The sequence below is a fragment of the Acomys minous genome, assembly GCF_964271855.1.
Source record: "Acomys minous genome assembly, chromosome: 14".
In the NCBI taxonomy this organism is placed as follows: domain Eukaryota; kingdom Metazoa; phylum Chordata; class Mammalia; order Rodentia; family Muridae; genus Acomys; species Acomys minous.
Window position 1 is genome coordinate 27,970,738 of NC_140496.1, and position 16,176 is coordinate 27,986,913.

General features: G+C 35.8%; 1 protein-coding gene across 5 annotated transcripts in view; it reads left to right on the forward strand.

Annotated features, from left to right (window-relative positions):
- Window positions 1-16,176, forward strand: part of CDH8 (cadherin 8) — a 386,819-nt gene that overhangs the window by 285,390 nt on the left and 85,253 nt on the right. The window lies entirely within an intron of this gene.

Here is a 16,176-nt window from a genome sequence, read left to right on the forward strand (position 1 = left end):
CACAAATAAAGCTGCTATGAACATAGTTGAGCAACTGTTATTGCTATATGGTGGAGCGCCTTTTGGGTAGATACCCAGGAGTGTTATAGCTGGGTCTTGAGGTAGAGCTATTCCCAATTTTCTGAGAAAGTGCCAGATTTATTTCCAAAGAGGTTGTACAATTTTCCATTCCCATCAGCAATGGAGGAGAGGTTTCCTTTCTCCACATCCTCCCCATCATGTACTGTCACTTGCGATTTTGAACTTAACCATTCTGAAGGGTGTAAGATGGAATCCCAGAGTTATGTTGATTTGCATTTCCCTGATGACTAAGGGGATTGAGCAAGTCTTCAATTGCTTCCCAGCCATTTTATATTCCTTTATTGAGAATTTTCTGTTTAGCTCTGTGTCCCATTTTTTGATTTGGTTATTTGCCCCTACAAGTGGATTTTAGCCATATAGTACAGGATAAATATACTACAATGCACAGACTCAAAGAAGACAAGTAACAAGGAGAATTCAAAGGAAGATATTTAAATCTCACTATAATGGGAAATGAAATAGACAGAGGTGGATGTTGAAGAGAAGGAGCAAGTTAGGAGAGGGATCACAGAGAAATATGAGGGTGTAGATCAGACCTGGGTAAAGCAAGGGCAGAAGGACAGAAGGCCTGTAGAGAAAAGAGAAACTATGGGCAAGGACATCTCTGTGACAAGCTGGGAACCTAAGTCAGGATAGGGTTCTCAGAGGATATGAGGGAAAATCTAATTGAGACTCCTAGTGGACCATGCCATGGAGACTGACGAGAAAACCCTCTAATTAGACAAGACTCCTAGTAGAGGGAGGGGACCCCCAACCAACCCACAAAAATGTGAACATAAACTTTATCCTGCCTCCAAGATGTACAGGGATAAAGATAGCATGTATAGAGCAGAGATTAAAGAAATATCTAACCAATGCTTGACCCAACGCAAGACCTAACCCACAGGAGTGATCCAACTGCTGACACTATTGACAACACTCCCCTCTGCCTACAGACAGGAGTCTAGCATAGCTGTGCTCTGAGAAGCTCTACTCAACAAGGCTTTGAAACAGATGCTTAGACTCACAGCCAAACATTGGGTGAAGCATAGGGAGTCTATTGGAAAAGTGGGAAAAAGAGGAAAATGACCTGGAGGTGCCTGGAGCTTAACAAGAAGACCAAGAGAGCCAACTGACCAGAGAACAGAGGCACCTACGGAGACTGTGGCACCAACCAAGGACCTTGAAAGGACAGGATCTAGGCTCCCTACACAGATGTAGTAGATGCACAGTTGCGGCTTCATGTGGGTCTTCTAGTAAGAGGAGCACATACTGGTTCTGACATGGATACTGTTGGCAGCTCTTTAATCACTTCCCTTCTGGCAGGGCTGTCTTGGGGAAAAGGTCATGCTCAGTCCTGATGTGACTTAATGAACTTGAGTGGATGGGAAAGGACATTCCCCTTTTCTGAAGAATAGGAGAGGGGAGATGAGCGAGAGGGAGCGAGGATGGAACTTGGAGGAGAGGGGGATGTGGTTACAATCATGATGTAAAGTAAATAAAAAATTTGAAAGCTAAAAAAATAAATAAATAAAACAATGGACAGGTAATACAATTCCAACAATTAAGATTCTGAGAGTTGCCTTGTACCACAGGCCATTATTTGGCATCCTTATCTATGGCAAGTTGTTAACTTGGCAAGTTGCACTTTTGGAATTCATCCCTATACTGCAAAGTCATAGTCCCTTAAATAAGGCTATAAAGCTTGAATCAGAGGATTTGGTCTGTTTCTAGTTCGATTTGATATCTCTCATCCCTATTGCTGGGTATGAAATAAATATGACTAATTAGCAGAATTTTAAATAGATATCTTCCAGGTATCATCATTTCTGTGAGATAATCATGCTGGTTTCTTCATAGAACTCTTTTTTTCAAAGATACATATTATTTTATTAATTTGTTCTTGTTACATCTCAATGGTTATCCCATCCCTTGTCTCCTCCCATTCTTCCCTCCCTCCCATTTTCCCCTTATTCCCCTCCCCTATGACTGTTCCTGAGGGGGATTTCCTCCCCCTGTATATGCTCATAGAGTATCAAGTCTCTTCTTGGTAACCTCCTGTCCTTCCTCTGAGTGCCACCAGGTCTCCCCCTCCAGGGAAAATGGTCAAATATGAGGCACCAGAGTATGTGAGAAAGTCATATCCAACTCTTTACTCTACTGTGGAGAATGTTCTGACCATTGGCTAGATCTGGGTAGGGGTTTAAGGTTTACCGCCTGTATTGTCCTTGGCTGGTGCCTTAGTTTGAGCGGGACCCCTGGGCCCAAATCTGCCTATCATAATGTTCTACTTGTAGGTTTCTAGGACCCTCTGGATCCTTCTACTTTGCCATTCTCCCATGCTTGTCTCATCTAGAGTCCCAGTAGGATGTCCTCCCCACTGTCCCAGTTTCTTGGCACTTGAAGAACTCTTATAGAAATAAAAACATGATTGATGAACACATATGTGGTCATTGAACAACCTACAATATTAAATACAAAATGGTGACAATGATAAATTTCTGATATGCTATGAATTTATTACTAATTGAGGAAGGTTTCAGTTGGCAAGTGGGACCATACCATCAGTTTGTCAGAGGTAGACTTACAAAAAGAATTAAAAGAGATTTAGTGTCAAGTATAATTCTGTGAGTGACATAGAGAAACTCAAAGTGATCCATTCTACATTGATTGATGCCAGTGCTCTGATGGAGAAAAATCCACATAAAATTGATTGGCACAATAAATGTAGCATGCTTGCCTATATGTATATATTAGGTTGTATTTTACTCAAGTAATTTTGTTCAACCTTTTGCTCAAATTATGACACCGTATCTCAGAAAGTAGATACCATGAACGCTGATTATCACCAACAAAATTGCAGAAGCCAACAGCTTGTTTTTTGCTGGCAGGACACATCACTTACATCTTTTTATGTTTCATTTTTGTCTTTATGCTGGTTTATTAAGAGAAACAAATCACCCTTCATTCTTTTGTTTTGACCTACTTTTATAAATAAGACATTTAGTGGGTCACATACAGAGATACCCCGTCCTCTATAAATCCTGAAAGATAATGAAGCTTTGGCAGTTTTAAGGGGTTGATATTATTGGGCGTTATTTTGTAAATAACACTGAAGACTGTTGATGGTCAGTGTTCTCATTATCTCCATAATGTATGGAAATAAAATGGATGTGATGTATGTCTTTCATCCCTTCTGTTGGCTGAGTTACAAATGTGCAGGATAAATGTGCTGGTCCAATGTTAGTTTAATAACTCTTCTTCAATAAGCTAGGTGAGGTACGTGCAGCTAGTATCTATGATTTAGAAACAACTAAAATGTTGCAAAAATGAATAAATACATTCCAAACAAAACAGAATTAGCATCTATGGTCATTTCTATTGACTCTGCAAGTATATTAAAAAGTACTACCCATTACTTAAACCTTTGCATAGTTTACTCAATATGTCCTTTCAAATTTCATGACAAAGGTATACAGTATTCTATTTTGGCTTCTTTTTAAAATATATAAACAGATGGCTTGGAAGAAAAACTGATGTACAAAGATATCTGCATATATACCCATGTTTACATTCACTTATATTCAATCCATTCGATATTACCATCTGGTAATAAACCAACAGTATCCATTTTATTGTTATGCACATGTCACTGAGGTAGTGGCTTGCACTGTAGTTACCCCAGCCAGTTCTGCTAATCATTTATTTTGAATTATGGGTGTTTATTTTAGTTAATATGTTTGCATATATCTTGTTCACTGGTACAGGAGTACAGAATTCACCATAGTTCAAGCAAAGAAAGTGAACAGACAGCCTCAAGAGATACGTCTGGCTTTTAAAACATTAACTAAATAAAACAGTCTTAATGATGATCTCTGGACTCTGAAAGGCACTTCTCACAGTGTTTCTTAAAATCACTGAGCATTAGAGTTATTTTATAACAGCCCTTTGCCACTTGCTCCACAAGGACAGGGCAATTTACAGTTTCATTTTCTTAGGAAAATTATGAACTTATTATGCTCTGAGGTGAAGAGGATAGGTTATGTTTTTTCTTTATGACTCTGATGGTGGCTTTTGTCCAACATGCCCTCTGGCTGTGATCAACTGTAAAGTTAGGAGATAAAGGGACTAATTGTAAGCAGCCAGTATTTAAGGAATGATGAAATGGAGAGAAAGAAAAACACATTGAAATGAGCCCTAAATTTAGCACTGTTTATTCCCTGCAGAATGTCATGCATTAGATGTAAATTAGATGTAGAATTAACATACATAATAACAATGACACGGGAAAAGGGAGGGTGTAACAAATTGTCATAAACAATTAATGTATTGCCAACATTCTTGTACTGCACATAAAAATTTTGAAGTATTATTTTATTTTACTCTACCAGGGATCTATTTCTCTATCATTTGTCATCTTTTTTTTTTCTATCTACCTATCTGCCTACCTACCTATCTGTAAGCATTATACTTAGTCGTTTCACTAGAATAATATTACTACAGTTTTTAATAAAAGAATGGTGGGATAAATAAAATAATGAAAACTAACTGGTCAGAAAGAAAATAGATAGGGAGATGTTTTATAGTTTTTCTTGAAAAGAAATATCAGGATTTTGCTTATCCTGCATAGAAAAACCAAGACTGACCAAAACAAGTCAAATAAGCAAATAAAAACAAACAAACAAATAAAAAGTATGACTCAAGTATAGCTTATTGACCAAGTGACTTTATTGAGGTTGCTTGCAGGAGAATGGATGAGAGTATGCTGATAGGAGCAGCGATGACTGAAAAGAACTCCATCACTGAAAAGCTCACCCCAGGTTGAGTGCTGACACCTAGATGCTAGATTGCCGGAGGTCCCTGAAGGACTGGCCGAAGCTGTGCTACGAGCATCTCTTTAGCATGTGTTTGCTGCTGATGCAATCTTGAGCAAGGACTGGAAATTTTAGAGCACACTGAGCCCTTGTAAGCTTTGCTTACTTCTTTGATCTTACTGGACTCACTCCTCCTTCCAGCAAGGGCTGTTCTAGTGTGAGAGGCTGCCCAACAGCAGGGGTATTATGGAACGGCTGATGAGAAACATCTTAGAAAATTGAAGGACAATATGAAACTCCAGCATATCTTCGCTGAATCCAAGTGAGCAGTCACCATTGCTATGCCACATGCTTCAATTAGTAGACAAACGGTCAGGCCAGACTTTATAGAGCAACCGATAAATGGGCCTCACTTCTACTTAGAGCTGGGTGTTAAATATGAGTATACACAAATATTAGAAGAAATACAAAGCATATACCAGTCAAACAAAAAACATAGTGTGGCTGTCAAAAGGGCGGAAAGCATATTACTAAAAGTCAAGGAAAAGTTTCATAGTGACAAATGACTGAACTCACTGAGACAAAACAATGCTATTGACATTGTGCTCACCTTAAAAAAAAAATGAATTTACCAAGCAGAGAATTAAGAATTAATAGAACCAAAGTGAGCAATAAGAAAAATAAAATTCTAGATGATTTAAGTTACAGATCTGATAGATGTAGGTGACTGTACTAGGGGTACAGAACATTAAGACCGCATAATTAACATATTTACTCAGTCAAATATGTAAAATATGACAAAAATATGTAAAAGACCATTATTAACACATGCATCTAAAACATTTACTCACAACACTTCTAAAGTGGCCTATGTATCATATTCCATCACATGTAGAGACACCTTCTTGGAATAGATAAACTGTAAGATGTTATTCATCACTATTGTAAACTAAGCCATAAACTTTGACTATCTTTTGGAAAACAGAATAAAATACTAAAGTAAATTAAGTTGTTAAAGAATGAATTGATACAGATAGGCTGAAGTCAGATGTAAGGGATGAGTGCTTTCCTTTCTGAGGGCTGGAGGAGGGAGGGAGAGGGAATGACGGAGGGAGGGTGGGATCGGGAGGTGACGAAGGAGGGGGCTACAATCGGGATGTAAAGTGAACAAATAAAAAAAAACCATGTTTTAAAAAGGAAAAAAGGGAATGAATGATACCAAAAGCATGACATGACAAAACCGTCATTTAGAATAATCCCACAATCCTCATGAACATGAATAACTTTTCTAAGTTAGGGTTATAGAGTAAGTTAAAAATCAGTTTGGAATTTACCAAGAATGTTAATAATTTGAAGCATATATATGTACACATATTTGCCCAAGGCTTACATTAAATTTTGAACACTTAGCCTATATATCCCTGTACTTAAATAAACTGACTTAAAATATGAAAATAGTAAGGAGGGCCATTTCTATCCTTTCATCACTCCAGTCTTATCTTTTTCATAAAACTGTATAAAAATGGTGGCAGAATGTAAGATTACCAGCCTTGATTTAATACACAGAATTGTAGCACAGTAGCATATCAAATCACAATCATTAATATCTGCAAGTAATATTTCACTCACAGAATATGAGTGCAAATTATAAAATTTAAAAAACATAATGTTGCAAAGTTATATTCATAAAAAATGTATATAATCACTTTCAATAGATACACAGAGAGATGTATATTCATCCCTTGCTCAAGATAGAAGCTGCACACAACAAAGGGAAGAGAAATTGACCCGCCAAAAAAAAATATACATGTCAAAAATGGTGAAGCATAACAGTGGAATATTGAGATCTTTCTGAGACTCATGGTAGGATGAGGTTTTCCTCAGGTGCCAGTCTAATTTAATCATACCAGAGGTGTTAGCCAGTGCTACAAAACACACAAAGAAAGTCACTTTGGAAGAGGAGAATTTTGTCAGTACCCATACACAACATGATTGGATGCTTGAGAAAGGGAACATCTCTACAGTTATAATAGTAAATGAGGGTTACAAAAAATAGTGAGTGACAGTTGGTTTTTTTTTCAAAATGTTTTTATTTAATACCAATACATAGGAAATAAAGATGCTATTCCATGTATAATAGCAAAACAAAAATAAGACAAACCTAGAACATTAATTTACACTGTAAAACTATAATTTTGGTCACTTTCTGGGCAAGGGATGAACACTGAAGTGATTTGGTGAGTGTACGTGACATTTCTCCTCCCCATGTCTGCGAACTTGACATGAAGCAAGTTAACAGGGAACAACTCTTATTTTAGTTCCCAGTTTCAGACTCGAGTCCATGGAAGGGTAGGCATGAAGTAGAGATATGCTAAATAGGCCAACGGGCAAACAAACAAACCACACAAACATGGAGGAGGAGTTTTGTGTTGAGCTTGATTTATTTCCTTTTGTTCTTCTTGTCTAGCCTTGAATCTTAGCCCTCATGATGGGGCAGCACACATTCAATGTGAGTTTATTTTTCCAGAAAGACACTGTCTTGAAAAACAAACAAACAGACAGAAAAACAAACAATATATATATATATGTGTGTGTGTGTGTGTGTGTGTGTGTGTGTGTGTGTGTGTGTGTAGTTTGCATAGTATATTTCCATAAAAGTCTTAGACATTATAAAATGAAAATAGATTGTACCTATTATATGTACCTCTTATATAATTTTATTTTATTTTATTCCCTTTCATAATACAAAAAAAATGTGTGTGTGTGTATAAGTTAAATATAGTCATATATTCGGTGATATAAAGGAAGAACTTAGAACTTACTTCTGAATAACAAATTTAGCAATGGCGTTGAGAGACAAGCAAATCATCCATACCAAAAACAAAACAAAACAAAACAAAACAAAAACAAAACAAAAAACAAACAAAAAAAACCAAGAAAAGCATGAATACACACACATTCATACACCAAGTGTGATTTATATTCAAAGAATATACAATAATGAAAACAAATTTGTCAACATACATAAATATTTGAAAGTAAATAATGTTACACAATACATAGGGAAGAAAATAAATGAACAGCATCATTTCATGATCATGTGTACCAACGTGTTGGTAAAAACTTCCATTTATAACACATTAATTTAGAGAGTATTTTTGAAAGATTTACATTTAGTTAATAAGAAATTTAGTATGTAAAGATGTCTCATCAGTTAAGAGCATTTGCTACATAACCTTGAAGACTGATGTGCATATTTTAACTCCTGTGTAACCAGTCATTTTCTTGGTATCTGCGTAAGCCTGATGGATCAGAGACAGGGAGATTTCTAGGGTTTGATCTTTTTCCAGCCTCGGGAGAAACACAATTTAATTGTAAGTTCAGAGCAAAGTCCTGTCTCCATTGGTCTAGAGATAGCATGATAAAGGAGAATGCCCAATGCATCCTCTGAGTTACCATTGTACACAGTCACTCAATACATGTGCGCATGCATGTACACACACATACACACACACACACACACACACACACACACACATGCACACGCACACACACATATGCATGCACACACACTGACAAATAAGTAGAGGAGTGAGTAAATCAGTCAATCATTCATTCTTTAATTTAAAAAAGTGGAAATATACTCATCAGGGTTCAAATAAAGGCAAGTCAAATGTAATGTCTCCAAATTGTTCCTCACAGGACAAGGATTTTCTTGTCATAAATTCACCTCTCTGTGTTTTCACCATCTCAGTACCTGTGAGGAGAAGTAGAATCTAAAGGACTTATGTAGACATCTGTGCAGTTGACCTGGCACGGGTTATATACGATTCTGCTATCTCCAGCTTCAGATAAGATGCATGTCGTAAATAAAGAAAACAATCCTTTCCTTATATGTGGCATGAAAAAGTGTGTAGGCTGAAATAATGGCGTTCGCAGTCAGGAAATTCAGAGAAGAGTCAGTGTGGGCTCACCCTATAGTCTCTTTAAACAATTTCCCCCATAGTTCAAGGGATTTTCAACCATATTAAAGTCTTACTGAGTGAAGGGAAAATCTCTCATTTTCCACTAAGGAAACTCTTTGACTAATAGAAATGCTATGTACAAAAGTTTTGTTTTTATATGATAAAGCCCACTTGATTAAACTCCATTTTAATTTCAAAATACTATGTTGATATGCTTTAGATTTCATGGCAGAAATGGAGTTATTCCTATTTGTATTCCCTTAAGATACTACAATAATTAATTTTTAGAATTGTCATCGGCTTCCTTTAGATAGACTTGAGGACGGAATGTCTCAATAAGTATTTATAGATTCAAAGGGTCTGTTTGAAACTCATGTCAACACATTTGTCTTATAACATTATGCACAGCAATAAACAATTGAGAAATGTCTCTTAGAACATCACCATTGGCATGCCTATCTTGATGGTGTCCATTAGCTAACTGCATTCTAAATAAGTTCTTAAACTGAGCAGCAACTCTGGGTGGGTAAGTGATCTGTAGTTAGTTAGAAATGTTCATACCACCTGTGGGCAAAATGTATTTCTAAATGTCTTACCTGTAGTCACTCCAATAGTTTCAGTGTAGCTCTGAAATCATTCCCAAGATCTTCCCATTTTAAACTTTCTAAGTTGACTTCTTTTCTACCATGTATTCCATTCACATCTTCATTTGTGAATTTCCATCACTACTTTTGTCCCCTGCTCTTTTATAAATTGCTATTTTGCATCCCCTCTTCGATTATAATTTACTGTTTATTATTCCCACCCCTCTCCTTGCAGAATGATCAAGGGTTTTTTTTATCAGATCCCACTAACACTACTAAATTAAGAACTAAACTACTACTAAAAAAGAAATCATGCCTTCCTTTTATACTTTTATACTTTATTTCAGTCAATGCCTGCAAACATATTAGTTCATTGAACAAGTTAGAAGCAAATTCTCAAGACCCTTATACTTGGCAATGTTCCATTCTGTTTGATAATGAAAAGGAAAAAGTGATGGTCAACTTATGAGGTTATGTGACAGAGAGGTGTCAGAATGTCCGTATGACTTAAACAATAGACCTGGAGAAGTTGTTTAGAAATGGTACTATTTCAGCCTTTGCTTCTATGCTCCTTCTTTTAAAAATTAGCCTGAGTTTCGTGGCCACTGGAGATGGTCTTTCCTTCCAGACCTCTTTGTCCCATCTCTTGTGTTTAGAAAATGAATATTTAATGAATGTTAATCCAGATTCTAATTATAATACCTTTATATTTAATGTTTATGTATCAGATGAAAGGCAAACATTTTGAGGCCAGTCACAGAGGACATGAATAATTTTCTCAGAAGCATACCTAATTAATTTTATTACTCTATAATATCTCTAAAATTTGAGCTCATATAATTTCACTAATTTAGATAAAAGTGAGTCTTTAGTACATAAGTCTGTAATCTGTGCTGAAAATCATAAGTTGTAATTTACATCATTTGCATTCATCTAGTATGGATATAGGTAATATTTGTGGAATATTTAGAGAATATGGACCAATCATTTCATGTTTGATTGCTTTACTTACTTTTTTATTTTTCAATTTATGGTCATTTTAAAACATAAAATCTGATACATAAAGAGTCATTCCATATGCAGTAGTTAAACAACAAAACTTTTTTGTTTGGCCTCAGAGTTTTCACTCTTAGGTCACACTACTAAAGCTTAGGCAAGAGAATGAATTCTGACCTTTTCATATGCTGCAGACTCCAACCCATAGCGACTGCACACCTTTTAAAAACGAGACTAACATTAGATTATTACTTAAACAATTTAAAAGGTCCTTCCATAAGTAAATAATTTATAGGAATAAGAAATTTTAAGTGAACTAACATGAGTGTGTTGATTGTCAAAAAACTTAGCTTGTTATATGGAAATAGATATATAATACTGCATTGAACGAATAAACAGAACCACAAAGCATAAATAAGTGAATAACAATAACATGTTTAAAACTTTTCATAAAGAAATTATAGTTCTTTTCCCAGTCTGTAGGCTGTTGCTTTGTTCTCTTGACAGTGTCTCCTGCCTTACAGAAGCTTCTCAGCCTCATGAGGTCCCATTTATTAATTGTTGACATTAAGGCTTGGGCTGTTCAGGAAGTTGTCTCCTGTGCCAACATGTTCCAGGCTCTTCCCCACTTTTTCTTCTAAGTGACTTAGTGTCTCTGGTTTTATGTTGAGGTCTTTAATCCACTTGGATTTGAGTTTTGTGCAAGGTGCCAAATATGGGTCCAGTGGCATTTTTTTTTACACATAGACATCCAGTTAGACCAGCACCATTTGTTGAAGATGCTATCCTTTTTCCATTGAATGGATTTGGCTTCTTTGTCAAAAATCAAGTGGCCATATATGTTTGTGGGTTCATATCTGGGTCTTCGATTCGATTCCACTGATCAACCAGCCTGTTGCTGTGCCAGTACCATGCTGTTTTAATTACTATTGCTTTATAGTACAGTTTGAGATCAGGTATGGAGATTCCTCTGGAGCAACTTTTATTGTATAAGATTGTTTTCGCTATTCTGGGTTTTTTATTTTTCCATATGAAGTTCAGAATTGAACTTTCAATGTCTTTAAAAAATGTGTAGGTATTTTGACAGGGATTGCATTGAATCTGTAGATTGCTTTTGGTAGGATGGCCATTTTTACTATGTTAATTCTCCCAATCCATGAGCAAGGAAGATCATTCCATTTTCTCATGTCATCTTCAATATCTTTCTTCAGAGTTTTGAAATTTTTTTCAAACAAGTCTTTCACTAGAAGAATGGATAAAGAAACTGTGGTACATATACACTATGGAATACTACTCAGCTATTAAAAACAAGGAATTCCTGAAATTTGTGGACAAATGGATTGAGCTAGAAATGATCATAATGAGTGAGTTAAGCCAGAAGCAGAAAGACTCAAATGGTATATACTCACTTATATCTGCATACTAGCCCAAGGGGCATATCCCATGGAAGCCTTCACTTACCAGGAAACTGGGACAGAGGGGAAGACATCCCATTGAGACTCTGGATGAGAGAAGCATGAGAGAATAGCAAAGTAGAAGGATCCAGAGGGTCCTAGAAACCTATAAGTAGAACATTATGGTAGGCAGATTTGGGCGCAGGGGTCCTGCTCAAACTAAGGCACCAGCCAAGTACAATACAGGCGGTAAACTTTAAACCCCTACCCAGATCTAGCCAATGGTCAGAACATTCTCCACAGTTGAGTGGAGAGTGGGATATGACTTTCACACGTGCTCTGGTGCCTCACCTTTGACCATGTCCCCTGGAGGGGGAGACCTGGTGGCACTCAGAGGAAGGACAGCAGGTTACTGAGAAGAGACTTGATACCCTATGAGCATATACAAGGGGAGGTAATCCCCCTCAGGAACGGTCATAGGGGAGGGGAATAAGGGGAGGGAGGGAAGAAGGGGAGGAGACAAGGGATGGGATAACCATTGAGATGTAACAAGAATAAATTAATAAAAAATAAAAATAAAAAGTACAGAAAAAAGAATTATAGTTCTTATAAAGTTCTAAAAGAATATGGTAAGGTAATTTGAAGAATGAATTCAACGTACATAAAATTAATTTAATTTGACTGCTTTCTCTGATAGAAGTGGAGTTTATTTATTATTGTCACTCTAATGCACTACAGATATCCTAGCTTCCAGAAAGAGTGGTGACTCCTAAAAAGACATGTTTCAACTGCAACCCAGCAACCTGTCACTATCTCATCAGGAATGAAGCTCCTTTCAGACACTGTGACTTTAGAATATTGGATGCGATTAACCTAAATTTCTTCCCTATGCTGTAACCTAATCATAAGTGTTCACACTCTAGCACTATTACACAACAGGTTGATGAGCGGATGGAGTTTAACACCTTCTGGGAGCTCAATAGGAAAAGGTGCATGAGATGGGAATAATATTTGTGAGGGTAAATGTAGATTTTATTTGATTTATTTTTATAATAATATTTTTATTTAATTAATTAATTCATTCAGAATACAACTCAAGTGTTATCCCATCGCTTGAATTTTCCTGTTCCTCCCTCCCTCCCACTTTTACACTATTTCCCTCCCCTAGGTTTATGACCGACGGGGACCTCCTCCCCCACTTTATGGTCATAGGCTCTCAAGTCTCATCTTGGTAGCCTGCTTATTCTTTCTTTGAGTGCCACCAGGGCTCTCCATCAAGGGGAGGTCTTCAAATATGTAGATTTTAAAACATTTTTTACAGAAGCTAATGTTTCTAGTGGGACTTGAGTGAAAGTTTGACATGAGAAAAAGGACATTCTTATTAAAATGCAGTTGCACAGAGGGATGAAAACCTATTAAGACTATATGAGCTCCGTAAAACTATCTTATAAAGAGAATGAAGTGTAAATATGTAAACAAAGGAGAAAACAGCAAATTGGTTACAAAAATTGTATCTTTATGATCTGCTCAGCGTTCCTGTAATAGAAAAGAATGTCTCCATGCTGCAAGAAAAAAAAAACCCACCTTACTCTCTTTAAAAGAAATGCAGCTTTAACTCATTCTTAGAAGGATAAAGGACTCAATAGAGAAAAATAATTCAGTCGAGGCTATGATCAGCCTCTAATGCACTGTACTGAAAAGTGCAGTGGAATCAGTTGACTTCTTTCTTTCTTTCTTTCTTCCTTTCTTTTTTATACAAAACTACTCTAAAATACTAAATTAAGAGGAAAGTCCTAATGTAAGAGCACCTACCCAAGATGTGCACGATCTTTGTTCCCAACACACACACATACACACACACACACACACAAACAAACGTACTCACACTGACACACACATGCATGCACTCACACTCACTCATTCATACACACATGAAGAGAAAGACAAAGACAGAGACAGAGAGACAGAGAAACAGAGCAACAAAAAAAGAGAGAAACTGAAAAACTAAACCTCACTAAACCTCACAATATTCATTTTTTAAATACTAAGAAGAAAGTTTTATGTGTAGGTTTGCATGTAAAGTGTGTGCATGCATGCGACCACAAAGGGGAGAGAGCAACTACCCTCAGATAGACTACAGTCAGTGGACTATAACCATTTAGGAATAATACCATTAGATTCAATACAAAAATGTTCAATAGGCATTTCCTAAAATTATTTATATACAAAAGAATTGTCCGAGGATATAAAATGAGTTGGCACTGTAAAAGTAAGAGAAAAACCAAAAGTACTTTGCTAATAAGACAGATGGAATAAAAAAAGAAAATTAATCCATTAATGGGGATTTTCAGTGATAAAATAGAACTGTAAAATAATGAAGTTAAATTATGTAGCTTCCCAGGGAGCGTTGTAGATTACAAGTACAATTTTGAGAATATTAGGGGTTATAGAATTCATTCGATAAATTTAGAATGATATCTGAATTCAAACTTCAAACATTGCTGAATATCAAGATAACTACAAATGTGTAAATGTTTAAGGACTTGGTAGTGATTAGGTCCCTGGAAATGTATGCCCTCCATATATTGGCAATACAAAGGGTTCATATTTAAAGACCAAAACTAAATAAATTTTATTATTATGACATTGTAAAATATATCATCTAAACAATCTACATGGTGTTAATAATACTGGAAATTACAAAATCCAAAGACTAAAATGTACCTGAACCTTTATTTCTTCCATTATAAGATTTAAAATGATTACATGGATAATACGTTAAGTTCTTGGGTTTGAATTTTCCTGGGAATAAGATGAGTCAAAAAGGCTATGAAAGAGACAAAGTTGGGGATCTAAACTTTTCTGCAAACACCTTTCTTTTTTCATTGCAGAAGTGACTCTACCTCCTGGTCAGGATAGAAAAGCAACATAAGCCTTTAAGGACGTAGTCATTTTGCATTTAAAGCATAACCTTTTTAGAGTTTTGTTGACTATACAAAAATATGAAATGTCAGTTTCTTGTCTTAGAGACATGTGTTATGCTGTTTTTAGAATTTGCATTCCATCAAAAATAAGAAGACACACGCACTTCCTTTATGAGAGGAGGAATTAGTTCATTAGAAATTAAACAACAAAATAAAAAGGGCAAAACCCGGAAGTCATTTAATGGCATCATGTTGATTTTCAGGAAGTTGCATACAACTATTATATGATAGTATTCTAGGGGTCAGTGTTGACTATGCATCATTAAATCAAATTTGAATGTTAGAGAATTTTACCTCAATTAACTAAATTCAAATTGTAAGGGCTAGCTAAGAAGCAATACTAAGTTTGTAGCATGGCTGTAATTATGTTGTGTGTGCTTTAGAAGTCATTCTTCTATTTAAGAATAATGAATATTTGAATGTTTTAAAGATTGTCCTAATCCATTGTTTAAAACAGAAGTTTGTTATATCAAACATAAACCTTTTTGTTTATATTGAAAAGTCAAACATGTTTCTCTCTTTGCTTGCTTATAAATATTCAGTGCCAGAGCAACACAAATAAAAAATGGGCTTTCTCCAATACGTTCTGCATAATTGACAACAGATCAAAGAGTGTAACATAGGACAGTCAAAATCAAAGTACATTGCATTTATTACTCATTAAAGAAAGCATTGCCTAACCCAGCAATACAGTTAAGAAACAACCATATTGATGTACTTTGTATGATCACACACACACACACACACACACACACTTTCTATTTCATTTGAAGACTAAAGGACTATAGATTGCATATTTGCTTATCTGCTATGAGAATTTACAAAAAATATTGGAAGACTATATTTACATGAAAATAATTATGAAACTGACAACACTAACATATCTTAGTTTGCTGGCCTTATCCAAAAACAGCAGATCAAGGGTGGTTTTTAATGAAACACAAAATTTAGAAGGTATGTGATTGTTCATCTCAAAATTTATCTTTTTCATGATTGTGAAAAATTCCCTTTCAATAAGTGATTTAATTTCTGCCTTGCCCTTGCTTCTTAGGCATAGTCATAATAGATGCCTACTTAGGTCACTTGTAGCTTGGATTGAGCACTTTTATCGAAACAATAAATAGATAAATCTTTGTTCTGTGCATTGGTTTTTTTTTTCTTTACATTGGATTTTAAAGAAAATAAACTTACTTCATTTACATATGGTCCTTTGTGAGGTTAGCGCTAGAAGATCGGTGTTTAGAATAGTAATGTATGTTGCTGCTTATCTTATGTATTTTTTTTTAAGTAGTTAAGCACTTGCTGTTCTTCCTCACCACGTTGAGGGCCGACTCCATACTCACCATGTGGAAAACATCCTATTGAAAGGAAGTGGCAAG